The 27,642-nt window shown below is 39.5% G+C and overlaps 1 protein-coding gene across 2 annotated transcripts in view; it reads right to left on the bottom strand.

Moving 5' to 3' along the window:
* The window catches only part of LOC139445984 (atrial natriuretic peptide receptor 1-like), a 498,295-nt gene that overhangs the window by 411,005 nt on the left and 59,648 nt on the right, over positions 1–27,642 (bottom strand). For both annotated transcript variants that reach the window (XM_071227240.1, XM_071227241.1), the window contains exon 2: positions 25,543–25,597. The gene's annotated coding sequence lies outside the window, so the exon portion shown is untranslated. The remainder of the gene's footprint in view (positions 1–25,542; positions 25,598–27,642) is intronic.

The following is a 27,642-nucleotide window of genomic DNA, read 5'->3' as shown; positions in this document are numbered from 1 at the left end:
TCTCCGTTTCTAATCAGGACTGGACATAGATGAAGGATTTAATCTTTATAACGCTGTAGTACTTGTTGCTATTCAGAAATACTGACGCAAACATGAAAAATGTAGACAAACGCTTGAAGTGGAAAGAGACACTGGCTGCATCAAAACACATGGCTGTGTATTTTGTGCAGGAGATGGATAAGATGGAAAAGGTGCATGGAAGAGGCAGGGAAGACAACCAGAGCGTCTGATGCGGTATCATGTGCCGCTCGCGGTACAGATCATTGACAATGGTTGTATCGGGTTTGGAGATACAGTGAAACTTGTTAATCCGGACGGTTCGTTTCCAGTGAAATGGTCCGGGAAATTAAATGTCCTGACAAACCAATCGTGGTTTGGATCACCATCTCCTGAACTAAACGTCCGGGCCAAAGAACGCATATACCCAAATTTGAGGGTCCCTTAAAACGAAGCAAAAAAAAGAAATGGTTGTTCGATGGTGATATATTTGATACGGACATCATAGTTGTGTTTTGGACCTGAGGTTTGCAGTGTTTCAGCATTCAGTAACGTGGAAGGTGTATATAATTTCTTTTTCAGGACAGTTTAAATTTTGCATTAGGAAAACATTCGTCCAGATTCAAGGGGTCCGGACTCACGAGGTTTCAGTGTTTAAAATAAATATTATCTACAAAGTTTATGTTTCATCAGAATCTAACTAAACAATGCTTGTTTGTATTGTAATGTGGTGTGAATGCCTTTAAATCGTACTCGAAATTGTACGATACTGTGGTATGGTCTATATTACCGAGGGGCGGTCGGGTAGCCTAGTGGTTAAAGCGTTCGCTCGTCACGCCGAAAACCCGGTTTCGATTCTCGAAATGGGTACAATGTGAGAAGCCCATTTCTGGTGTCCCCCGCCGTGATATTGCTGGATTATTACAAAAAGCGGTGTAAAATCATACTCACTCCCTCTATATTATCGAAAGTATGGAAAAGCAGCAATATGGGTGACGAAAGAATTTACTCATGTGTAAATTCAGTACAGCATAAAGCACTTCTTTAATATAAAGAGCAAGTTAAATATGCACCAACTGTCGCAATAACGGATGAGGAGGATTGGATGCCACCCTCGAGGAGACAGTGTGTTGACTGTAAGGTTTATTTGAGCTTATTATATGTCATCTCAATTTTGAAAGGAAAAACTGGAAATTTCGAGTTCGTGAAGTGCTCCGATTATAAAGTTTGTATGAACTGTTTCAAGGTTTTAAAGAAAGTGGAAAAATAGTCTGTCAGGAATACATTCAATTTTTATTCTGTACATTCTATGAGAGGAAATGGCAAAAACAACTTACGCAATTATAAGCATTCTAAGTAGATTATTCTTGTGAAGTTGATGTTAGTTGTAACCCATCTGGATCCCATCTGAGGGCGTTGGCTAAAAATAGATATGGTGTGGTTCCTCTGGTCATAGAAACTGGCAGATATGAGAATGTACCGGCTCATTTCCGGTTCAGTTTTAATTTAAGGATGTTGCAGAAGATGAAGCTTTGCTTTGCTGCCAAACTCTATATATAAAGGGGAATCAGGGAAACCTATATATGTATAATTTAAAGAATGGTCATATTTTAACTTGTTAAGTAATAGTGAAAAATGTACTTGATTTTACCATTCCCGGAATGTTGCCAGAACCTGCGACGTTAATCAACAAACAAACAACACGAAAAGAGGCCTGGAAATAGTTTGTAACTTCCAACCGCTCTATGACAATATGAGCACCAACACCTCTGTCCATGTGAATAACGACCCGTGAAGATCCGAGGTATCTAGAATAGGTGTTCAGCAACCCATGCCTGCCGTAAAAGGCGGCTATGCTTGTCGTAAGAGGCGACTAACGGGATCGGGTGGTCAGGTTCGCCGACTTGGTTGCATTTACCCGAGGCAAGGGAGTTAACTGACAATAAAAGTCCAGTTTCCACCCTTGCTGAACTAGGCTGGCATTATGGAGTTATATTTTGGCTGGACTAACGAGTCTATGCATAGTCCAAACGAAATCGCGAACCGAAATCGAAATTCGGTTCGTAAACTGTCGTGCAGATTTCAATCGATTGCAGTATTTTTGCAAAGCATGTGCAGCAGGTATTAATTCAGATCTTTTCTCGGTTTTAATCAAGGTGCTCACGTGATTTGATGCATTTCGCGATGAAAGACCCGTTTTATCACAATAAAGATATTGATTATCGATCAAATCGTCCTGGCTAGACGCCACCATTTTGTGTGAAGCAAATGCAAGTGATACCAAAGGTGGAATCTGGTTGGTCCATAGGAGAGGCTTAGAAGGGACATAAGTCGTAATAGCCACTGGTGGCGTTACGACCGAGCCCAGGAATTCCAGCATAGTTCGGCAAGGGTAGAAACTGGACTTTTAAACCCAGTTTAGTCTCTTGTCCTGGGAAGATGACTTAGTTGATGCATGTCATCAATCCCAATTGCATGAATTGATGCTCATGATATTATTCACTGGACTGTCTGGTCCAGACTCGATTACTTACAGTCCCCCGTCATATAGCTGGAATATTGCTGAGTGCGGCGTTAAACAACAAACCAACGAACCAACAACCACCCATGCGAATACAACTGATAACTGATAACACTAATTGTAGTCCACCATGTGAGCTGACTTTTCCGACAAGCACTGGGAGTCTAATCTATTCCGGAGCCTCTTCCGGGACTACTGCAAGGACTACCTTGAATGGGTATCATCACATTACGAGAAAGCCAGGGCCTCCATGGTATACCCCAACCCTAAGGGACCATGCCTAGCGTCACAATAATGTAACTCAAATCTACTTTTTCACCCATTCAAATGAACCTGAACTTATCACGTAATAGACGAGCCCCTCAAGTGACCCATCAGGGACTTAATACAATTTCATTTCAAGTGGTTACATTCAATTTGTTGTCATGGGAATTTATTCTGAAGATACGTCCTCCAAAATACGCCAGTGGCTCTGACAGTCGTCTTTTTGTCTGTTGACGTAAAAGATAGCAGTTCATAGGTGCAGTGTGACAGGGGACCCTCGGTAATAAAGACACTATCAATGTTAACGTCAGAGGATGCCATCATTACGTTAACGGTAGTTTTTTGCTGAATGGCTCTTTTTCAATGGAATTATGCTGACAGACATGGCTTTTTTTCATAATCTTTTCGCATTTGTTGTTGAGAGGAATTTGTATTCATAGCTTTTCTAGCTACGTTGTCTCTGACCCAGTCCGTTTAGTCTTAAATGCCAGTGTTTAAAGTTCATTTCACTACAGATGTAAACTTAAGGCAATTTTATTGTGTTCCGGTTTTTCTTTTCACGCAAACTGTCAAGTTTGATTCTGTGTCGATTTACTTACTCTATGTCCATTTAATTTTGTCAATTTGTTTAAGAATTTCAAGTTCATGTAACCAATAACATCGGCGATAAAACTTTCCGGAACAATACAAGTTCTGATGAGAAGTCGTGGAGTCAGATCAGCATAAAACAAATTACGGAACATGATCGAACGTTACTGAGCAAATGATAGAGATTATAGATAATACGTCCCAGTTTGAGAAATGAATATGAATAACTATTTATAACATACACGATGGTTTATAATATCTGGGCGTGCATACATGTATATTCGCTTCCAAATACAAATGTTTAACCTGAATACGACAGAAGGGAAATGATAGTGATTGTTGAAGTTTATTGTGGCCGTCCGTGTAATATCGATCGAGTAATGGGTATCGCGTGTATGTGTAAAAGAAATACACGAATAGCAATGTGACGGTAAATTTAACGTCGCTTGGGACTTATATGTTTCATGAGGGAGGGACGCATATCGTAGACGTTTACCACTTCAGTAAAGCCAACACGTACGGATGGAATGTCACAAGATCGGGGAGCACTCGAAACCAGACGGAACGAATTTAAACAGATTTGGACGAAAGATATACATAAATTGTGTATACTAAAGGGTCAATCTGCCAGTATATAGTGGGGGATTCATAAGTTCTGAGCCCCACACAGGAACACTTGACCTAAAGATATTAAAATGATTTTTTTCAACATAGTCCCCTTCCACATGGGTACACTTTTGCCAACGATGTTCGAGGCATTTTAGCCCACTTTCTCAGACATCCATCTCGGCTGTCTAATTTTTTGGCTGTCCAAAAGGTTCTCTTCAGCTGCTTTGACGTCATCGTTCGAGTCGAAATGTTTGGGAACAGTTGGAAGTCGAGCGGAGCTAGAGTAAGCGAATAAGGCGGTGCTGAAGGAGTTCAAAGCCCCACTCGTGGATTGTCGCCATGGCAGTGACTGTTGTGTGCACTGGTGCGTTGTCCTGATGGAAGAGCTCTCATTGACTCAGGTTCTCATGTCTCTTCGTCATAACTTAATAACTTAATTGCCTCAAAAGTGCAGCATGATAAGTTTTTGGGGAGATAGTCCATTATGATGACTGTCGGCGTTCCAGAACACGGATGCCAGATGATGAGACAGCCCATGCCTTCTTTGGTGAGGTGATGACAAATTCTTCCAATTGTTGCTTGGTTTGTTTGCTTGTGTTTAAGGACGCACTCAGCAATATTCCAGCTATATGACGGCGCTCTGAAATAATCGTGTCTGTACCAGACAATCCAGTTATTTATATCATGAGCATCTTACCACGCAATTGGTAAGCGATGACATGAATGAACCACGCCAGCGAGCCTGACCACCACATCTCGTTAGTTGCCACTTACGACAAGCATGTGTTGCTGAAGCCAACCGTAGATTGTTATTTTGTGAGTGGTAAAACCAGGTTTCAGCCATCTATACAAATCGTTGCAAGAACCTTTATGCGTCAACTTCAAACAGAGCTAGATTATCACGAGACAAGTTGTGCGTGTTTTTTTAATCAGATTTCAGAAAGGGACATCCTACCCTATTGTTGTACCCATATCTTCATGAACGGCTTTGGTGTTAAGCCAATTTTTGCAAGTATTTGATCACTGCACGTGCCGAAGACTGTCCAGACTAGGGGCGGTCGGGTACCCTCATGGTTAAAGCAAGCGTCGCTCGTCACGCCGAAGATCCGAAGTCCATTTCTGGTGTCCCCCGCCGTGATATTGCTGGAATATTGCGTAAAACCGTACTCACTCACTCAATAACTTACAGAATAACTTGAACATTGACAACAACAAACAATTTTTTTTAAATCGGATGCAGGAGATTATGTCTAGTACTGGTTTGTCTTAATCTTCAAATACTGGCTTCTTGCACTCTATTGCGCCAGAGGCGCACTCATCATTTAAACGTAGACGTTTTCGACATTTTCCCTTCTTCTGGTTGACGCATATCTTATAGTTGGTAGACATATGTAATCCTTGATAATATATGTACCTGGTGTTAACAATGCAGACAACGCACAATCAGATATGTCAGGAGACGTGTAGATAAAACGCTTCATTTGATGTGTCCCAACCAAGCTGGAGACTGTGGTGCACAAGCAGAGAATTAATGATACGGAGCATCCTAACTGGCTCTGTGTCTATCAAATGGGCACTGAGGATATGCATTTGATGTTGGAATTGGCTGTACAAGACAATTCTATAAAGTGTTGAACAAGTTGTGGAAACATTTGGAAATTTTAAATGACAAACTACATGTTAAAGCAGCCATTAATAGATGTCAGAATGTTGAGCAATAAGAATGAGTGGATGGCTGAGTGGCTGAGTGAGAGCGTCAGTGAGTTAGTGAGTGATTGGGTGGATGGGTGTCTGGCTGAGTGAGTGGGTCAGTGGGTCAGTAAGTTAGCGAGTGGGGGGGTTAAAGTGGGTGACTGAATTTTGTTGAATTTCTGCCGCTTCAGACAGAAACATTCTTGCTATAGTGCGGCGGCCTGTGAACAATTGAATATGAACCTGGCATGAAATTTCATGCATGAGCAACTTTAGGAGTTTAAAAATAGTTCATAATTAAAAGGTTGCGTAACATGGAAAAAAAGCTTAAACAGTATGTACTTTGCGTAGTCCTAATTGTAATCAAATTAAAATTAAAAGAATGAATGCAAAGACACATTAATCGCTTCAATAATCGATGATTAAACAGTTGTATGGCATATACAGCTGTCACTATGACTCTACATCAGCACTGTGGTCAGGAGTATTTGAAATAGATTCAGAAACTGTCATTTGTTACAAATTACAAATTAAACAGTGCAGGGTTTTTTCAAGGAAACGTTATGTTTACGAACAGGTCTTCGGTCCAAAATAATCGTCATGGATGACGTTTAAATTCGATTTTGCTGAAACTTTAATTAATAAAACATGAATATTATGAATACTCTCATGTTAAGGACTTAATTTCATATATTGTTTCTATTATTCCGTACTTAAGGTTAAACATATAAAAAAGACAGTAATTAATAAGTCATCTATTATTCCGTACGTAAGGTAAAAAATATAAAAAAGACATAATTTACAAGTCATTTGGTTTTTGACATTGCTCCCTATCCCTTGTTTTTGCTTCCATGATTAAAGACAAATTTTTATCTATCCTTTCCTTAGACAAAAATCTTTCGACAACTATTACAATATTCGTACAGTCCAATTAATGAAATCTAGCCCTGTCACCTCAAGGCAACGTTTCATGCGCTGAGTCAGTCATAATCCCACACATCTGTGCATCATATAAAGGCTTCACTTCTAAACAGCAGAGTGCAGAGAGGTAAACATGTGGCCACATTGAAGATGTGCAGAGAAACCTACCGGAACGCCCTCGAGAAAGGCCAACGATTTGTGGGCTAAGCCTTGGCTTCACGAACGATGAACTGCCAGAAATTATCAGCCTTCGGTTATCATTGACTTTCAAACTTTCTCAGGGTTTAGTCATTTTTCTTACCCCAGGCGTGCGCTACTTGCCGCGTGCTGAGTAATTGTCTTGGGAATAATTACCGTGTAATTTGGCAGTACATTATATTTGATCGGAGTGCAATGTGTGGTTGTGTCCACATATCTATTGTAGGTCGGGACGTCGTTGGTAACAGCTTTGATCTTCAGGAGAATTTTTTTTGTATATATAAGTAATGAAAATTCACCGTTTCCTGTCAACAAAGAAAAGAGAATTAACCTCGTATTTCAATGCAGGGTCAGGTGTACTTGTTCAGAATTGATTTGGACATCGACACACCAACAGTACAAGCGACAAAGATCATTTCCTCAATCATACGACACCTCTACTACAATTAGAGTCTATTGTTCGATTCCAACTTTATGACTGACAAATAGAGATGTTACCACTCGCTCTCATGTGAGTGAGTGTTGTTACGCGCCGCAGTCAGCAGTATTCTAATGGCCTGCCTGTGCGGGTCGACAAGTGGTTGGTCGCATAAGCACCGATGACGGTCAGCCGAGTCACATATTTTTAACCAGCCATCCATATTAGTCGTCTAATAGGACAGACGTAAGGGATATTCATATTTTCTGGCCTGAAATTGCTACAGGTACGAATCACAAATTATAATTTCACAACATTCTGTGTTTCAGTTAGTGTTTTAATTACACAGAACATTCGATTTCTCTATGCTCTAAGCATCTACTGTTGAGTGCAATATGTTGTTATTTTGGGGTTTTATAGCCGTAAGAGGAAGATATCAATGCATTATACAGGAGAGCAATTTAGAAAGTATTTCGGTTGTATTAATTTTATGAACATGTACACCCCCTTCTGGAGTTTGGGACGGTACAATTAGCTTCTCAGACAAGCGTATATAATGTCGGCAATCGGTATGGAGTGGCAACAAAGTGCAAAACCATGTAATACGGGAGGTAGTGGGCCTAATACTTTTATATTACAACTCGTACAATGATCAGATGGGAATTTCAAAAGCCCTTGGACTACACTTCAAATTCGGGTTTTGCCACTTCGAAAATTGAAAACAGTTTCTTGTAAGCAAGTTTATATTGCCTTAACCTTTAAAAGGAAAGCTTGTCCACTTTTATAAATATTGGTTTCCGCTGCTTTTGATGATATTTATCGAATAAGCTCCCACGTGAGTTTCCAAGATAGTTGATTGAAATTAGCTCTGTGTATATATGTGTGAATGAACACGCAACGGACAGGTGTTCCCGGTAAAGTTTTTGGTCTAACTCTTTAGTGAGTGAATTTATCTTATGTCCTAGCGAGTAAAATCCAACATTACGACCTAAAAGAAGGTAAAGAACACCCGAATCGTTTACTTTACTATGGTTAATCTGTCACACTCGCAAGAAGTTACACAACACACGATTGTTTCATCTTACTATAGTTACGATCTGTCATGCCACGACATTCATATTTATTCTTAACCAGGGGTTTGATTGATCGATGCCTACTCATGCTCAGGACTTGACGATGCATAATTACTCAAAAGAATTTGACGAAAATCCGATTCTTACATATTATTGTAGTTAATCTGTCATTGCATGGCTGATAAACAAATAATATTTAGTAAAGTGAAAGAAGCGGATCTTGCTATCAGCCACGGGTTTACTGAGTTTACTAAACTGTTCAAGGGCAGCTCTGCTACACCTGTGATCCTGCTATTTGTGTTGTAAAACAATACAATTTTTACGATGAAGTCAGTGTTGACCTGCAACAACCAGTTTAGCAAATATATAGTACGTGAGTTTGTTTAACGCCGCGGTCAGCAATAGTCCATCATTTTCACCGGGGCCTTTGAATCAGCAAGTCTGGAGCGGCCAAAAAAGTGATCAGCGATCCACGCCGGTGAGTTATGACACACAATGAATATACACCAGGAACCAGCTTCATCTATCTATGAAATACAAATACGAACCGTGATCTCCAAAACATAATTTCCCTCATCGATGCCATCAGTTAAAACGAAACGAACACTGTCCACATTACAATGCCTGTAATTAAAATCACCCTGTACAAAAGTACATCACCCAGTATTTTCAGTGGAACTTCACGTCTTTTAAATACCACATCACTGTTGGTTAATCCCCCGCTTTTCTTTCATTCCTTGTCAAGCTGAGTTCCTTTTTGATTTGCCAAAGCAAATCTTGCCATCAGATGTTCACGTTTTTACAAACTGATTTAAGTTTAAGTGACAAGTTATTTTTATTTGTGTAACGCACCATCGTCGTTAAAAACATATTGGCAGCGTCAAAAGAAATGCAGCTGATTTTCTAATGCACACCGATAAAAACCAATAGACAGCTTTTAAAAGCGGACAGCCAATATCCCTGCAGTAGGGACACAGGTGGTTGACTAATGGCTTCGTTGTTGTGACAATGTACGTCAATTTGCCACTGTGATAAGACGCGTTTTTAGCTCTGCCTTGAACATTTCATTTGCCTCGCAAGCTTGAAGCATTAATCGCTTCCGGAAGGTATTTCGATACTTAGCAGGTAATCTACTATTTCATTTTGTTGTAATAAAAAGAACAGATATTATCAATTTCGCATGTATTTTATTACAAGGAATACTGCTTGTCCTGATAGTGTCAAGGTATCGAGCGGGAGTTGGGTAAAGAGAAGAGTTTAAAGTTTTGGAGCGTTGGGTTCTACTTGGGGAGTTCCCTCGGAGGTGGATTAAATGGGACCCCTCACATGTATACAATTAGTTGGACAGCCCGGGGTTTGAACAACTTGTAATGCTCTGTCGGTCCTTGAATAAAGTTATCCCAATTATGCTTTAACAGATTCAGGTGATAATAAAGATTATAACTTTGTATCATTATCATTACAAATGTTGTCATCATCACCTCCTTCCAAACATCATCATCTTCACGCTATATTGTTTTTATTCACATCATTGTCGTTGTTGGTGTTGTTAGTATTATCAGTAGTAGTTGTGGTAGTAGCAGCAGCAGCACGAACATGTACAGTAAACTACGGTTATAACGAACACGCTTATAACGAACTGACGGATATAACGAACTAACGTTTTTGTCCCGACTATTTGCTGTAGTTATGCTGTATATATGGTTATAACGAATTACGGTTATAACGAACTAAAATTGGTAGTCCCTTTGAGTTCGTTATAACCGTAGTTTACTGTAGTAGTAACATTTAATTAATTTAGCAGGAGTAATTACTGTGGTGGTGGAAGTAGTAATGGCGGTGGTAGTAGCAGAATTATAGTAGTGGTCGTAGTCGTAGTAGTAGTGAGTGAGTGAGGTTCGGGTTTAACGCCCCTTCTAATGGTATTCCAGATCTTATCACGATGTGTCAGTTGAATGTGGGAGGAAAGCCCGAAGTCATGCAGGTCTCAGATGCTAACTACTTCGGTGAAACCCAAGAGCACGGGTATGGTGCTGACAAACCTAGAAACATAATCGGGACGAACCTGGATTCGAACCCACAATCATAGGTTTTTGGCGTGCACTGCCAATCGCGGCGCCTTAGACGACTGGGCCACCCGCGCCTACCGAGTTGATTTAACAGATAGTCCTGGTGAGCTATGTCACAAGTTGTTGGAAGTATTTTTTTCAGTGTGAGTGTTGGCGAGTTGGTGTTCGTAATTTAAACAATATGTTTATGTTTCTGTCTGTCATAAAACCATATAAGACGTACATGTAAGCCTTTTTTTATACAACCAATACCAGTGATAATTCTTACGACACAAATCTTAATTATTTATGCTGTCCTCGGTAGGAGAGCAGCACCTCACGAACCTGTATACAGTACGTTCCACTATCACCCGTCAATACATACGGCCGATAAACAATTGTGACACATGTCTCTTGTAAGTTCGTTCGTTTGTTGTTTAACGCCGCACTCATCAATAGTCCAGCTATATAACGGCGGTCTGTAAATAATCGAGTCTGGACCCAACTATCCTGTGATTGACATCATGAGCATTTGGGATACGATGACATGCATCAACCAAGTCAGCGAGTCTGACCACCCGATCCCTTAAGTCGCCTCTTACGACAAGCATAGTCGCCTTTAACGACAAGTATGAGTTGCTGAAACCTATTCTACACCGGATCTTCGCATAGATATTGATTCGCATTTTTGGCAAGGCCTCAGCAGTCGTATAAATTTGGTTGGTTGGTTTGTTTGTTGTTTAACGCCGCACTCAGCAATATTCCAGCTATATGACAGCGGTCTGTAAATAATCGAGTCTGGACCAGACTATCCAGTGACTAATATCATGAGCATCAATCCATGCATTTGGGATTGATGACGTGCATCAACCAAGTCAGCGAGCCTGACCACCCGATCCTGTTTGTCGCCTTTTACGACAAGCATAGTCGCCTTTTACGGCAAGCATGGGTTGCTGAAGACCTATTCTACCCAAGAATCTTCACGGGTCGTATTAATTTGGAGGTGCATCAATTTCAAGATTTACAGTAATCCTCACGGGAATGGTTTCAAACTAATGTCCGAACATGTTCCCGATGTATATAACTAAATAAACTGGTGCCTATTTCACAGTTCCATCGCCTCACATCATTTTGTTTTGTTTGTTATCTTTTGTTACAGTTTATAAACGCAGCAATATTTCAGTTATATGACGGCGGCATGGATGTAATCAAGACCCGGCACACCAGTGACAGCAACTATTACATCGATAGCTTTGCTTTGCATCTCATCAGTATGAGTATCGCAGCTCAAGAAAGATTTGTATGGTCATCAGAGTTTCAGAAGACCATCCATTGTTCCTGGCACCAACATCAGTGCCAGAAGGTGTGCCGACACTACTTCATCCATTGTATCCCCAGTCCTTGATCAAATCTTCATCCATCTGTGTCTTCTACAGAGTCCCAGGAACCCATCCAATGACCGCTTATCGGATAAGGCATATTATTGGGTTGCCACTCAGAATTGGTCGTAAACCTTTGGAGTCCTTGGACGGACGAGCAGGCAGCGTTAATTGAACAAGCTTCCGACTTGCCCAAAATGTCGCTGGTGCTTTATTGAAATTAGCCTTGTCAGAGTTTTACGAGACGTGTTGATTAATGGTTTGTTTATTTGTACATGTCGCTCTGTTCACCTAACTATGTCAGTGTCGGTGGATGTGTTTCAATTAAATTTACATAAACAGACCTTGCAGGAAGACACGGCTGGGTACTTTAGCTACATATTGAGAGAGATCCTGTTTATCAATGTAGCGATTACGACCTCGCAACTTAATGTACATTGCCCCGTATCTGTGTAAAGAGTTCATCGTGAAGTTTGTTAAGCTTGGACGTACCTTAGATTCAGTTCGTGTATATAGTAACCGGATTATTCCTTCAGGATTATTGAATTGTGGAACGACTTCATGAGGAAAATCCCCAACTGCTCATTTATTAACCTATTACTATTATTATTGTTGTTGTTGTTATTGTTGTTGTTATTTACTGATTATAATTATTCAAGTGGGAAGTGACTGGTCTTGAGCAGCAAACAGAAAGCCTTCTGTTTCACTTTTCAGGTCAGCCGCCGACTTCGTCCAAGCGAAGGACTCTTCAGGGTTGCTTTTCTTCTCATATCTGGGCTGATTTGATATGGCACTTCGTTGGTTGACATTCATTTCTGTACCGTCCGGCAGTACAGAACCGTCAATAAAAACAACACTGACATTGATATTTTGTCTCACATGCCTGGCTCGTTTTATTATTATTATTATTATTATTATTATTATTATTGTCGTTCTTCTTTTTCTTCTCATTCTTCTTCTTATGATTATTAAAAACATATTTACACATCCCATTATGCATGGCATGTCGGATTAAGGAATCTATTTTCAAGAAATCGCTATTGATATCCCATTTCAACATCAGACTCAGTAACGATAGAGAGGAACATGTACACACAAATGTCGAACGCCACACAAGGCCTAACTATGAAGCATCAGGTCGAGACAGGCTTCCCATTACCGCTCATATCAAACACAATATATCAGCCAGTTTTCACAGACAAGTGAACTGTCTCGTTCCCTGATAGTTTCGTTTCGTTATTCCTCCGGTGCGTGTTTTTAATGTTACCGGGTAAAGTGTTACGACCTTGACAATCCAAGGGGAGAAACGAAATAGGATTCAAGATCGGGACTATTACTCAGGCGGGCATTTAAGTTATAAAATCTTTATGTGACCTGTAAATTGTCTCCTTAGAAACCAGGCGTGATATCAAGACTGACTAGGGGACCCTGTGTGGAATTTTACTGTCCACTGCTCGTCCCTTGAGACATAATAAATAAAGAACAGTCATGTATTACAAAATCAGTGGACACACAGCCTCAAAGGCCACGAGAATGACAGTTAAAGACGATACTGCCTATATCTGTCTGTCTGTTGTTTAACACCGCACTCCGCAATATTCAAGATGTGTGACGGTGGTGTGTAAATAATCGAGTCAGGACCACACAATCCAGTGATTGATATCATCAGCATCGATCCACACAATTTAGATACGATGACATGAATCTACCAAGTCAGCGAGCCTGACCACTCGATAGTGTTAGTCGCCTCTGACGACAAGCGTAGTCGCCTTTTATAACAAGTATGGGTTGATGAAGACCTATTCTAAGACAATAACGGGAATCAATAGAGAAAAGGTAACGATTCCTGTGAGTAAGTGAGTGAGTGGATGTGTCGGTGGTGAGTGAGTGAGTCTAATTTGTTTGTTTGTTGTTTTACGCCGCACTGAGCAATATTCCAGCTATATAGCGGCGGTCTGTAAATGATCGAGTCTGGACTAGACAATCCAGTGATTGATATCATGAGCATCGATCCACGCAATTGGAAAACCATAACATGCATCAACCAAGTCAGCGAGCCTGACCACCCGATCCCGTGAGTGGCCTCTTACGACAAGCATATTCGACTATTACGACAATCAGTGGTTGCTGAAGGCCTATTCTAATCCGGATCTTCACGATCTTCTTTAACGCCGCTTTAAACAGTATTTCATTTTGATCCCTGAGTGTCAGGTTAATGTGTGATGAAATCCCGAAGTGATGCATGTCTCAGATGTTTACCCCGAGCATGATTTTGGTGTTGACAAACCAGAAATTAGAATCGGGGAGAATCCGGATTTTGAATCCATTATTTTACAGGTATCTGCACACTTGGAAGCCTTCTCTGAATAGCGAATTGTGGGGTGTTCGACGACCTGTACCCCTTCATCTGAAGGATTATCTATGATGTGCAACATCGTCTACACGTGTACATTTGACAGATGCTCTGACAGTTTCGAGTTATGAGTGCGATTGTATTTTTTTTAGCTTTTGTAAACAATACGCACTCCAAGTAAAACAATATATCCCGCGTTGGCACTCACGCCTATGTATTTGAGTCAGTGAACATGAGTGAGGTTTAACGCCGCTTTGAACAGTATTCCAGATATATTATACCACGGTGTGTCAGATTAATGTGTGAGGAAATTCCGAAGTTATGTAAGTGTCAGAAGTTGACCACGAGCATGGTTATTGTGTTGACAAACCAAAAATTAGAACCAGGGAGAATCCGGAATTCGAATCCATTATCTAAAGTGATGCATGTCTAAGACATTTACCACTTTGGTGAAACGCACGAGCCAGTATGGCGCTGACAAACACAGATACATAATCGAGCGAATCGGGATTCGAACCCACGATCATAAATTTCTGACGTGCCCAAGGGACGCCAACGTTTACAATCTACGCAACTTTAGTTATGGGTGAAAAGAAACATGTCATGTTTGTTGTCGGGGCATTGATGTCCAAGTGCTATAGAGCTGTAATTTTCACATCAGAGTTGCACGCCTTTTTCGTACCAGGATTCGCTACTTTTGGTTCGAAATCCACATTCGAACAAGGCGTATCATACACAGGTTTCCAAAAAGTAAATTTCATCAGCTGACAAGTGACAGAACTGAAATATTTTTCAAAGTGAGGTTAACCATTCTCACAAGCATTTCGTTTTGAAACTCTAGTCACCATACTCATTTTAGCTCTGCATTGATATTGAAGATATGGAATTGTTACGATTTTTAAAAAAAATAATACACAACGCCTGCTGGGTGTCTAAGACAATAAATTCACTTGATGTTCGGCACAAATTACAACATTTAAAAAATATAGGGGTCATGTGGTTGCAAATTTACGTACGTTTACCCTGACAGAGTATTTTTTATAGGAATGCGTGATGGTTGAATGAACATTATCAAATTTAACAACTGTACTTTCAATTCCCAATTACAAAAATATGTTGATTTCTTTTGCCCTCAGTGTATGTAGAGAGCCATTAATAAACTTCATATGATTTAGGTATGGTTTGTTTGTTGTTTAACGCCGCACTCAGCAATATTGCAGCTATATGACGGCGGTCATATGATTTAGGATCACATTATTGGTTACGACCTTCCTCAAAGTGATGCTTGAGGTTTGGGTTTTCATGATGTTATAGATGCGGTATTGAATTATCAGATGTCAAAGGAATGGTAAAATTGGCTTCAGGAATACTAATATTCTGTCTGTCCCTTGTCTACGGATATTTTTTCCGTATATTTGATGTTTGACTTCAATGTGCAGAGCTTCTGTTGATCTGGGAGCGAGGCAGGATACCTTTCTCAATCGATAATATCATATAGCCGACACGTTTTGACTCACTGCAATAAAATATCAGTTGCGCGCCTTGTGAAATAAGTACATGTCTGGAAGAAAGGTTGTAAAAACATCATTCTCTCCAGGCATTCTGTTAACGAACCCTTCTAAAGGAAAAAAATCTTCTTTTCTCATTTTTTATAAGAAGCTTCTTACAGGAGTTGCTGTATCTTATCTCCATCTCATGGGCATCTATATACCTTTGATTGCAGAACTATGAGTCAGAACATTCTCAATTTCGAGTTACGAATGATGTATAGTGATGTAATAAAATAGGAAGTCACAGAATTATCCTTTAGAAATTAACATTATAAACATCGAGCGAACAAATTCATTTAATTTTTTCAGTGTTGGTTGACATGGTAGTTTGGGGAACAACATGAACATGGCTCAGTTTGTGAGTGGGTTGGATTTGACGCCACGTTGAGCAGTATTTCATACATATCACGACGTATCTTGATGCAATTGGAAAGGCCCGCCAACAACTAAGGGCAATGTGTTGGCAAACTAAGGGCAATGTGTTGGCAAAATAAAGGCAATGTGTTGGCAAACTAAGGGCAATGTGTTGACATACTAAGGGCAATGTGTTGGCAAAGTAAGAGCAATGTGATGGCAAGCTAAGGGCAATGTGTTGACAAACTAAGGGCAAAGTGTTGACAAACTAAGAGCAATGTGCTGGCTAACTAAGGACAATGTGTTGGCAAACTAAGGGCAATGTGTTGGCAAACTAAGGGTATTCCAACCAGCAACCAGTAGATCGTGATAACTGTGGGTCGGAATTATAACACTTGTGATGAATGACGTCTTATCATAGCTATATCAACTATAAGAACGGTACAGTCGAATGCATTCTCGAACAAGTTGATGATCTGCCGTGACTGTTATTATAGATTCAAATACCAACATACTGTGAATGAGTTGTGTTTTACGCCGCTTTTAGCACTATTTAAACGAAATCACGACACGGATTCCGGAAATGGGCTTCAAACATTGTACACATGTTGGGAATCGAACAAGGCTTCAGCGTGACCCCTTAAGTTACAAGGGTGATTTTGTAAGCTTATAGTTTTCGCGTTGGAAATCAATTCCAAATAAGGTTAATTACGTTAAGCCCTCTCTTGGTGTCCCTGACCACTATGACTTACATATAAACCCTGGAAGGTTTCCGGAAACACCTGGTGTCCTGTCTGATTTGCAGTGATTCATTCATACATTTATCTCAGCAATTGTGCCTGTTACGCCCAATGGAAACTGATCGTTCTCAGATGTTGACGTTACATATTTACATATGAGGTTAAATAAATAAATTCTATAAAGGACAATGGATTCTATGGATTCTTTATTACAATTACTGCGACGTTTCGGTGAACATACTAACACCATTATCAAGAAAGTGATGTACAGACATTGAAGTAGGAAGATTATATACATGTGGATAATTGATGTTGAAACTTTAACCTTATCTGTTGTGTAAACATTACTTGGTATAAACATCAATTATCAACTCGAACTGTGACCCGTGAATGTTCGACCCATGTATCGAAGCTTTGCTGTCAGAAATCATTGTATAGTGCTGTGTGACTGAAAACCTTGAATGAAGCTATATTGAATCCTAAGTCTGTATTTTTGTTTTAGCAATTTTCTTATACTTATACCCTTGTCATTGGTTTTCCCTGCGGCCGATGTTAGTCCTAGTCAGAATGACAAAAGACCCGTGAAGATCCGGGGTTGAATAGGTCTTCAGCAACCCAAGCTTGCTGTAAAAGGCGACTTTGCTTGTCGTAAGAGGCGACTAATGGGATCGGGTGGTTAGGCTCGCTGACTTTGTTGATGCATGTCATCGTATCCCATTTGATTGGATCGATGCTGATGATGTCAGTCACTGGATTGTCAGGTCTAAACTCGATTATTTACAGAACGCCGTCATATAGCTTGAATATTGCTGAGTGCGGCGGTAAACAACAAACAAAAAAACAAAACAAGACAATATGATTTGTAAATTCCATACAGCTAATAGTGCTGGAAATATAATCATAGGTGACTCCATCATGTTGACGACAACAAGATTATCGTGTGCAGTATGATAGTTTTCATTGGCATCACAACTTTAAATCTTCATGAATGCTGTCGAAGCATGTACAAGAAACAATGACCAAGAGAAAAGAAGAATCCGTCGAATGTCTTTCAGAGTGGGGAACGTCTGTGTGTGATGTTGTCATCGGGTGAATGCACAAACTGAGAAAATAAGGGAAACAGAATTGGAATAAACCCATTCTGTCGCAGCCAGCTGCCATTCAACGTCCGACTGCCCAGCATGAAACGTTTGTAGTTGTTCTCGCTGATTAGACCTCAAGTAAAATAACCATTATATGTAAGCATCACTACATTACTTCTTTGATCAAAGGACTTTGGATAAGTAACCTATCAAATAATGTCACATTAAAGGCTAGTATGATAACTGATGAAAAATCTGCCAAAACCACACATCACTACTATCAACTTTTGATTAGACTCTAAAACCCGAGGACATGTCCATTCCTACTCTGGATTGGGAATCTCCATAAAAGTCCGTGAGAGATACAGATGGACACGTTGTCCCAGAAATAAAGTTATCTTCTGTACAAATATATATGTACAAAATAAAAACATAAAATCCAAATGGATCCTAGAACAATGCCTGAAGGAGAGCCAATCTAGACTTGCCCTATCCTTGAGCTGGACTTGTTGATATATTACTTGGTAAAGCAAATGTACCACCACATCCTTGCCTCAAAGACCTGTCCTTTAATATTATCAAAGAAGGATTTCGTTACACTCACATTCTTCATTGATAACACCTACGCGGCATTTGGATTAAGACACCCATGTAAGAAGAAGACATCCCCATTGGCACCAATTATGCTCCCTTTCTTGCTGATATGTTTCTTCATGCAGAAGGATCGGGATTTTTGCTCGGTTTGGGAAAAGCAAAGCAATTAATCTGACCAAGAAGTCGAACTTCAGCTTCAGGTATATCGATGACCTGACATCATTTAATAACGGTGAAATAGCCAATTCCTTCCACCGATGTACCCAACTGAACTAAAAATGGAAGAGACCAATCAAATCGACTCATCTGTTTCATATTTAGATCTGTGCATAAAGATTCAGTGACAAAACCCTCCCCACATGATTGCATTGCAAGAGGAATGTCTTCAACTTTCCAATTACCAACTTTCCCTATAAGTCTGGTAATTTTCCAGCAGTTCAGTAAATCTTTTCGCAACTGGGATACGATGACATGCATCAACCAAACCCAGCGAGCCTGACCACCCGATCCCGTTAGTCGCCGATGATCCTTTCAGAATCTTACGATTGACTCTAGACATTTCTAATGACTATGGGAATGTTTTTGGCTCATCTATTTTTATGACATAAAACTAACTTCGGGCACGTATCTTCACAAATATACAAAGCCCTAAAAGTTGAAAAAATGCTAACTCATCAACTTTTATAAGACATTCAAAATAGCAATAAGGCCCTCTAACCAAATCACACAGTTATTTTTTCAGATTAACTTGTCAAACTACAGACACACATACTTCGCACAGCAGTTGGTGCTTCGAGAAACTGTCGTTTTTATGAGAACATCATATCATACAATGTACTTACTGCATAGTATTGCTGTTCAAGTGAGGAATCAATACCTGAACTTGATTTTCTTGAAAAGATATTGAGTGTGGACTTATGTATTACGGATGCAATAAAAACGACATTCAAACATATATGGTCAATAAAATACGCGTTTTAGATGTGAATAAAAAAAATAAAGAGACGAAAAAGAGAGAATCCGTGTTGAACGAAAGGAAATATGTCACAAAAAAACTAATATGATATTATGTCATATTATACATATGAACAAAAGGAATCTTCACGGGTCTAAAAGCTAGGGGAGGTTGTGGTATCCTATTGGTTAAATCATTCGATTCACAAAATAGGTACAATGTTTAAAGTCCATTTACGATGTCCTTTGCCGTGATAGTGTTGGAATATTGCTAAAAGCGGCATAAAATGTTCCTCATTCACTCGCTTGGACGTACAGTGTGCGTAGTTGCCTCCCTTCTTTGTAGCTAGGATCATGGTGTAACTGGTTAAGAAAGTTGGCAGGTCTTGATATGATATTTTGTACTGGCAGCCGACTCCCGAATTGCTCAGATTATGACCCTTGATTCGTTTGTACAGACTGCGGTTTCACCAAAGTGGTTAAAGTCCACGACCTACGTCACTTTGGGCTTTCTTCTGACACGTCGTGGTGTAGATGAAACACTTTTCAAAGCGGCGTTAAATCCAGCTCACTCACCACTTCGTGTTTCCCTTCAACTCGGAGATTACTCTAGGCAAAGGGGTTACTTTGAAGTTAAAAAATTACTTCAAAGGAAGTATCCGACGACACGATTACGGTTGATACCCTGACATTACATGTCTATCGTATAGCACTGTCGGCGTTATTTCAAGAGTGCAAGAAAGCCAAGATACAATAACAACGGGATAATATTTTTTAACCGTCACATATGTACTCGTTTGATGAAACGTCATGCCCCATAATTCCCATGCAGTTCCTGTGACGTCGTTCGAACTAACATTTCCTACAACAACAACAACAACTGCTACTACTACTACTACTACTACTACTACTACTACTAATTTAATTAGACTGTCCAACTCATTGTCAGAGTATGCCCAGCTTTGTCATAAACACAGTATCTTGAGCGAAATGATGGCGTTGCTCGATAATTTTATTACAGTCTTCGCCATGCTTGTGGTTTGAGCACGGAGGCCCATCCATGGTACGACCCAGAATATGTGGAGGGCGTCATGGAAAATGACAAATACAATTCTTTGGAATAAACCCAAACACCGCCTCAGGCCAACAAACCTGATCTTGTCCTTTTTGATAAATCCGATGAAATCCTTAATTTCATTGAATTTTCTGTCCCTCTTGACACTAATGCAATTGACAAGATTCAGGGAAAAAGTGTCAGATAAGCGGACATCGCTTTCGAAATGTCACGCTTGCATCCCAAGTACCAAGTTGTCCGACTCCCCATTGTTCTCGGTGCCTTAGGTTAGGAACCTCCCAATCTGTAGTGAGTGAGTGAGTGAGTTGGGTTTAACGCCGCTTTTAACAGTATTCCAGTTATATCACGGCGTGTCAGCTTAATGTGGGAGGAAAGCCCCAAGTGATGCAGGTCTTAGACGTTTACCACTTAGACGAAACCCACGAGCACGGGTATGGTGCTGACAAACCTAGAAACATAATCGGGGTGAACCGGGATTCGAACCCACAACCATAGGTTTCTGGCGTGTCCAGGGGACGCAACTCTGCACAGCGAATCGCGGCGCCTTAGACAACTGGGCCAGCCGTGCCCCCTCATGGTTGAAGGTCCCGTGCATTATTCATTTGACCATAGAAACAGTTTCAAAGTCCAGATGGGTAGTGATTGTTCTCAAATCAATTAAGGATACAACATATTACGATCCCAAACGATATAAAGGTATGTCACCAACACGAAACGAATGCACGTGACGATGCATCATCAAAACATTATCCCGAAATAAAGGTGAGGTGAAATTTGGTTTAACGTCGCGTCCAAGATTATTGCACTTATATACCGACGTGCATTCACGTGTGTGTGTTTGTGTGGCTACTTGTACTAGTCCGGACTGATGCCGATTTATAGTGCTAGCTCACTGAGATACCATGCCGCAGTTTAACATGAATACCCCACTCAGACACAGTATACTTACTCCGAGCCGACCAGTCCTTGTTTTAGCCCCTTAATGCCGAGCGCCAGACAGGGTAACAACAAGTACCATCTTTTAACGTCTTTTGGTATGACGCGGCCGGGATCGAACCCCGGACCTTCCGCTCTCCGGGCGGACGTTCTATCGCCAGACCACGGAGGCGGTCCCCAAAATAAAGAAAAGAATCACACCAAGCAGTACACTAAAGCCCATTCTTAAGATTAAACGTCAACACCAGAGAATAACCAGTCAGCCGAAACAGATTCAACAAGGCGTAAAAGGCAAAAATAGAGGTAAACATTATATCATGGGATCAGTAATGACGCCAGTGTTCGTTTGTCGTCTAACGCCGCACAGCAGTACTCAGGAATATTGTTGAAAGTAAAGATGGAATATTGCTAAAAGTGAAATAAAATATTTTCTGCATGTATGCACATTCGTATAGACAGTCCTTCGTATTATATCCCATTCTGGAGTTCCCTTTAAGAATACTACAAGAGCGATTATTTCTCAACCCTCCGTCCATTATTCAACACGTGGCTTTATGCAGAACCTTATACATGTCCCTAGAGTGTTTGTCCAGAGCAAATATGGATAATTGACCACAATTCGAGGTCAAGCAATATTACAGGGACGCTAAGAAGACATGTCAGATTGTCCAGGGGGATTGGCGAGAGGATGTGTCCAGATAAACTATATAATTGGGCAGTGGTTGAGGAATGGCCATTACTTGTTGATTACAACTTGTGCCTTCATATGTAATTTGATTGCAAGTGTCGATCGATCAGGAGAAGAGAACAACAGGATCCTTCTCAGGAATAGCAGGACACTTCTTCGCATAACCATATAATGCTTCAGTCACCATAGATGAATGGCTACAGACATCCTCTCCTACAACACAGCACACTCGCGTGTTATTTCACTCTGTACATTAACACAAAGTGTTTTTTAATCCACGCACTATAATGCCAACAACTTGTCACTGCGTGACTTTTAATTTGTGATGTACATTGTTCCTTTAGCCTTTAGTAATTTAAATAATCATCAAAATGAAATAAAGGTTTACCCAAGACTCATTTATTGGCATTTCATGGAGAGATATATATCTGGAACGCATGCGAGTAAATAACTTTAAGTCATTTCTATATATTTTTACGTAATCTATATTTCTTTCAAATCACGTCAATTGGCATTTGATACAACACAATCACAATCAGTTAACGAGTCCCTCACTGAATCCAAGCACAAGCATTGTTTTAGTAAAATAAAGTGTTGTTTTCTCAAGTGAATCATTTCTTGGAAAGTTTAATCGCTTTCCTTGTCCATCTGTACACTCGAAGGCATGGTAATCAATACCATGTAACATAATATGTTTCGAAGTTCTTTATTCTTAACTTGGAATTACATTTTAAAGTGATATGTAAAGGTTAATTATCCGTTACCTGAGGACTTTAGAGAAATGACATATATTTCAAGAATGTCTACTGTCATGAAATTTTCTTTATTTGGATTAGTTTGACGAACAGACAATGATAGCGTGATCTACACCAATCTTTAACTCGTTTTGTTGCTTTTAACGTTACAAGTTGGTTGACTTCATCCATTGGCAGTGCCATGAAAATATATGTTCAATGTTCTTTGCTCATCACAAGTATTTCAAAAAATTAAATAGGCACAATGTGTTGTTTACATTTGTTCCCTGTCGGACAAGGAAAAACATACAAGGTAATAGATGCTCATATGCTCTTAAGCTTCAAGTAAGCTACATATTCAATGCTGAATAATGCCTCAGGTGTTTGAAAACAAAGACGTTATTTACTTTTTCCGAAGAGAGACTTTCCGGAACTAAGAACACGGTACATTATAATATATCAGTATTCGAAGACGTTTAATGACAATTTTATCCAAGGCAATACTTTCTCTTTCATTGTTGTCAGAACATAAATGAAATAAATGTCTCAAGATGATAAAGGGATGAGGAGGCTCCATTAGGCATTTTCCTTTTTAACCGGTCACTGGGGCGTCAGCATCCACAACGGAATTGCTAGGACGACATATACAACAATCGCTGTCTTGTTGGAAGCACATTCCGAAAATCAATCAACAGAAAACAAGAATGTCGTAGTGGGAGCTTTGCTTTTCGGTTGTGTTGGCGTTCCTTCGATTCCTGGAACTCTTTTATCCATTATGACATGTTATTCGGGAACCAGCGGCTAATCCGTTGATTACTCTTCCCTTAAGTCGATGTCAAATATGCCACGGTGGTTGGGCAAGATTTCACCAGAATTGATTGGATTTGGAACATGTCACATCAAGAAGGCGTTATTGACAATTAGCGTATGTGCAAGTTGTGTGTGGTAACCCTACAGTCTTCCCCATGAGAGACTCATCAACAGGCAAACACATTAGAACACCCCTGCATAAATTTAACCTGATCTTAAATCAATAAGCCATTTCAGCACTTTCGAAAAAATAATGTTACGCTCCGTATCAATGGACACCATTTAGACTCTGATAATGAAGAGGATAAACACTTAACAGTGAAACAATCACCAGTTATCCCAAGCTTTATGCGTGTGTCCGCAACTTTAAATTTCGTCAATATCTTGTAAAAGCTAAATGTAACTTATGGTCATTCCGTTTCATGTGGAATGTGTTCAATGCTACGATTACTCACTTCCTGGTCTTTTAATGGCACCTTTAATTCTGATTCTGGCGTTGTGTTTTTCAGTGAGTTGCTACAAAAACGGCATAACATGGAAAAGGTTAAAAGATCAGAATGTTGATAGCAACAAACAAGTCTTTAAGCCTTAACGTTCCTTTCTATCGATGCATTACAATATCTCCATCGAAGTTAATTTCAAGCCCCGTCACTAAGATGCTATTGATTGCAATGTACATGTGTACATGGATCATGTTTTCATTGCTTAATGCTATTGGTGGTTCAAAGCATCGTATATGGTATGGGATATTAACATTTGATATAATATTATTGTTTGCATCAAAAGTTAGGGATCCTGCGATATTCTACCTGAATCGACATTATGGTTCTGACAAGATGCGTATTTAGTTCAAGTGTAAAATGACGTGACGACATAAATCATCTACAATGTACAATGTACTTATATCTGACCTTTACTGGGGAAATTGAAAAATTGATTAATATGTCAAAAGCTCCCATAAGCAAATCATTTGTGTCTCCGTCAATGTGTTTTTAGTAGATCTAATTTAAAAATGTAATTCGCAAAATAATAACTAAACATTAAATATGCAAAACAAAAATTATGAACAATTTATCAAGTAAGATCAAAGAGAAGCTGGTGGGATTTTAGCAAAACATACTAAATTTCGAACAGATGCCTTGATCGTCACATGCCTATTGAATTACACATATCAAAATATGTAAAATTATAGCAGACAAGACCGTAGATGCTGCTTATACTTGACGCATAAGAAATCATCATTTCAAAATGCCATCATGAGGTTGCTGCAATCACATTTCCTGAATCATGTGTATATTTAACATTAAAAGCTATCCTTCGTGAACAGTTTGAAATGCTTAAAATGTGAACGGGAAATACTGTGTAACATAAATTACATTTGAATTAAAATCTAACCCTGACAATGTGTCATACCTTTACACGCCACGGTGTATTCTGAATTCATCTCATGTTGCAATTATTTACCCCCATTTTGTACATTCTCAAATATTCAATGAACATCTAGTTCAGGTAATGGAACTAATCTCCTTGATTGCTTCGAAATCTCACACACATTAACAAACCTCTCCAGGTCTCTTGGTTGCTCGCGAGATCTCGTGTAGGGAATTGTAAATGCCAGATTGGGAAAGCAACGAACTACGGAATAGAGTGTGGTGTGTGGAATAGATAGTAACGGTTTGGGCGTCGCGTATCAATCGAGCCAATTTGTGTAAGTGAATTTACAGCATTTGACATCCTGGAACATAAATTTGATCAATTTGGTATGGACAGTTGTTGCCTTGGGACACGGGGGAAATATATACCTAGATTCGTGGTAACACAACCATAGATGGGATTAGCGGAGGCAGTTCTCCATACATAGAATTGAAGACAGGGACAAGACAAATGGGAGATATCACCAAGAAACACAGGCCGCTAAGGTACCACTGTAAGTCAAAGTAACATGGAAGAAAACAACCACTTACCGCACCGCATCCGATGACAGTAATTCCACCTGTTTTTTCGTCTGTCTCTTATAATCTGAAAAGTAATTTAAAACTATAGATTTCATCAGAAATTAAAGGTGTTTATAATAAGTTTAATAAGGAATAAAAGCGACAAACCACATTTCCATAATCTTAAGATATCTCTCCTAAAAGCGGTGTCCATTGTAAGATTTCGATTTTATCATCGGTAGAGTGTTCAAGAATCACAATCAAATAGTGATGATGCTAGATATTCACGAAATGGTGACATATCCTGCTCCACCGGTGGCAACCGTCATAAACACATGTAAGACAATTGTCACCCCGTCACCTTCCCTCCCCTCACCAAATCACTACACTCTACGTTATCTCACCAAATATTTGTTTGACAATGCAGTCTTCAATAAGTTTGGAATCTAAGTCAAATACTATCATCTCTAGCCAATATGAAGAAAAAGAAGTCATCTCCAGTTTATTTATATACGCTCGATAGATTGACCAATTTTCCAGAAGGCATAATATTGAATAGACTTTTGATATCTTCTCGGCACTTGAAGCAGGAACGAACCCATGGGTGATTACGGGTTCGCAATTAGTCATAAAGAACCTGGTAATTGTGTGAGTTAGTCATGCTTACCCTTTATCCGAATATCTAGTGTCATCACTGATCCATTCATAAAAGAAATTCAACACTATTTCGCCTTTTACGCCAATTGGAATCTGTTTCGAGGGATATTCGAGACTGGAAATTTTCTGGCGTTGAGGTTTTTCGTATTAAGAACATATAATATTCTTTAGATTTGTGTTGGTATTGGAGTTGCAATGTGTTGGTCATTTTAAGATACCGAGAGTCATTGACTGTTATACAGAGACATTATTTTGTCTTCGTTTTTGTCAGTCATGCAAGTTGTCTGAAATCCAAATTGAAAATCACTTTGAATTCCCTTGTCCTATGTATACTGATTTCACAATAATTCCCCTTCTTATGTGCTAGAGAGAGACGAGTATAGTTGCTCCAGTCTTCTGATGTTAGCTTCCCTAAGAACATAGCAAATAATGTTAAAGAGGTTGTAGATCTTAGATCTTCATTCCTGTGACTAATTCGATATGTTATATCAGTAATCACATGTACGTGGGCCAGAGCCCTTTCTATCCAGATATTTATTGATATCCCCATCGTTATCACCACCAAGCATTCCTTCTGCATGTGACAGAGAGCCAATTACACGGTAAAAATCAAAATGGTATGGTTTAAATACGGTGTCATTGTTATATGTAGTTTGACCAGAAATGGTAAATTATAGATTTATAAAGTCATAGACCACTAGATTAGTTTGTCCAACAAACACAGATTACCCAAAGCTACAAAACAGCAAACTGTACAGACACCTCTTTTCCTCTTTTACTGCGTATCAAGGAACATCATGAACATACTGTCCCAGTATTTCACAACCTCTGTTTTCTTTTACTGTCTATCAAGGAATATCATAACCATACTGTCCCAATATTTCACAACCTCTGGGTTTTTTTACTGCCTATCAAGGAATATAATAACCATACTATACTGTCCCAATATTTCACAACCTCTGTTTTCTTTTACCGCCTATCAAGGAACATCATGAACATACTGTCCCAATATTTCACAACCTCTGTTTTCTTTTACTTCCTATCAAGGAACATCATGGACATACTGTCCCAATATTTCACAACCTCTGTTTTCTTTTACTGCCTATCAAGGAATATCATGGACCATACTGTCCCAATATTTCACAACCTCTGTTTTCTTTTACTGCCTATCAAGGAACATCATGAACGTATTACTGTCTCAATATTTCACAACCTCTGTTTTCTTTTACTGCCTATCAAGGAATGGAATATCATGGACCATACTGTCCCAATATTTCACCACCTTGTTTTCTTTTACTTCCTATCAAGGAACATCATGAACATACTGTCCCAATATTTCACCACCTCTATTTTCATATCACATGTATTTTTTTAGATTGTTTTGATTGATATTGTCTTTCATGATTCCCCAAATATGATCAATTGGGTTCAGGTTCGGACTGTAGCCGGGCCATTCCAGGAGTGAAATGAGTG

This window comes from Haliotis cracherodii, unplaced genomic scaffold (assembly GCF_022045235.1).
Source record: "Haliotis cracherodii isolate W230 unplaced genomic scaffold, xgHalCrac1.p SCAF_6, whole genome shotgun sequence".
Classification (NCBI taxonomy): Eukaryota; Metazoa; Mollusca; class Gastropoda; order Lepetellida; family Haliotidae; genus Haliotis; species Haliotis cracherodii.
This window is presented reverse-complemented; position numbering and strand designations above follow the sequence as displayed.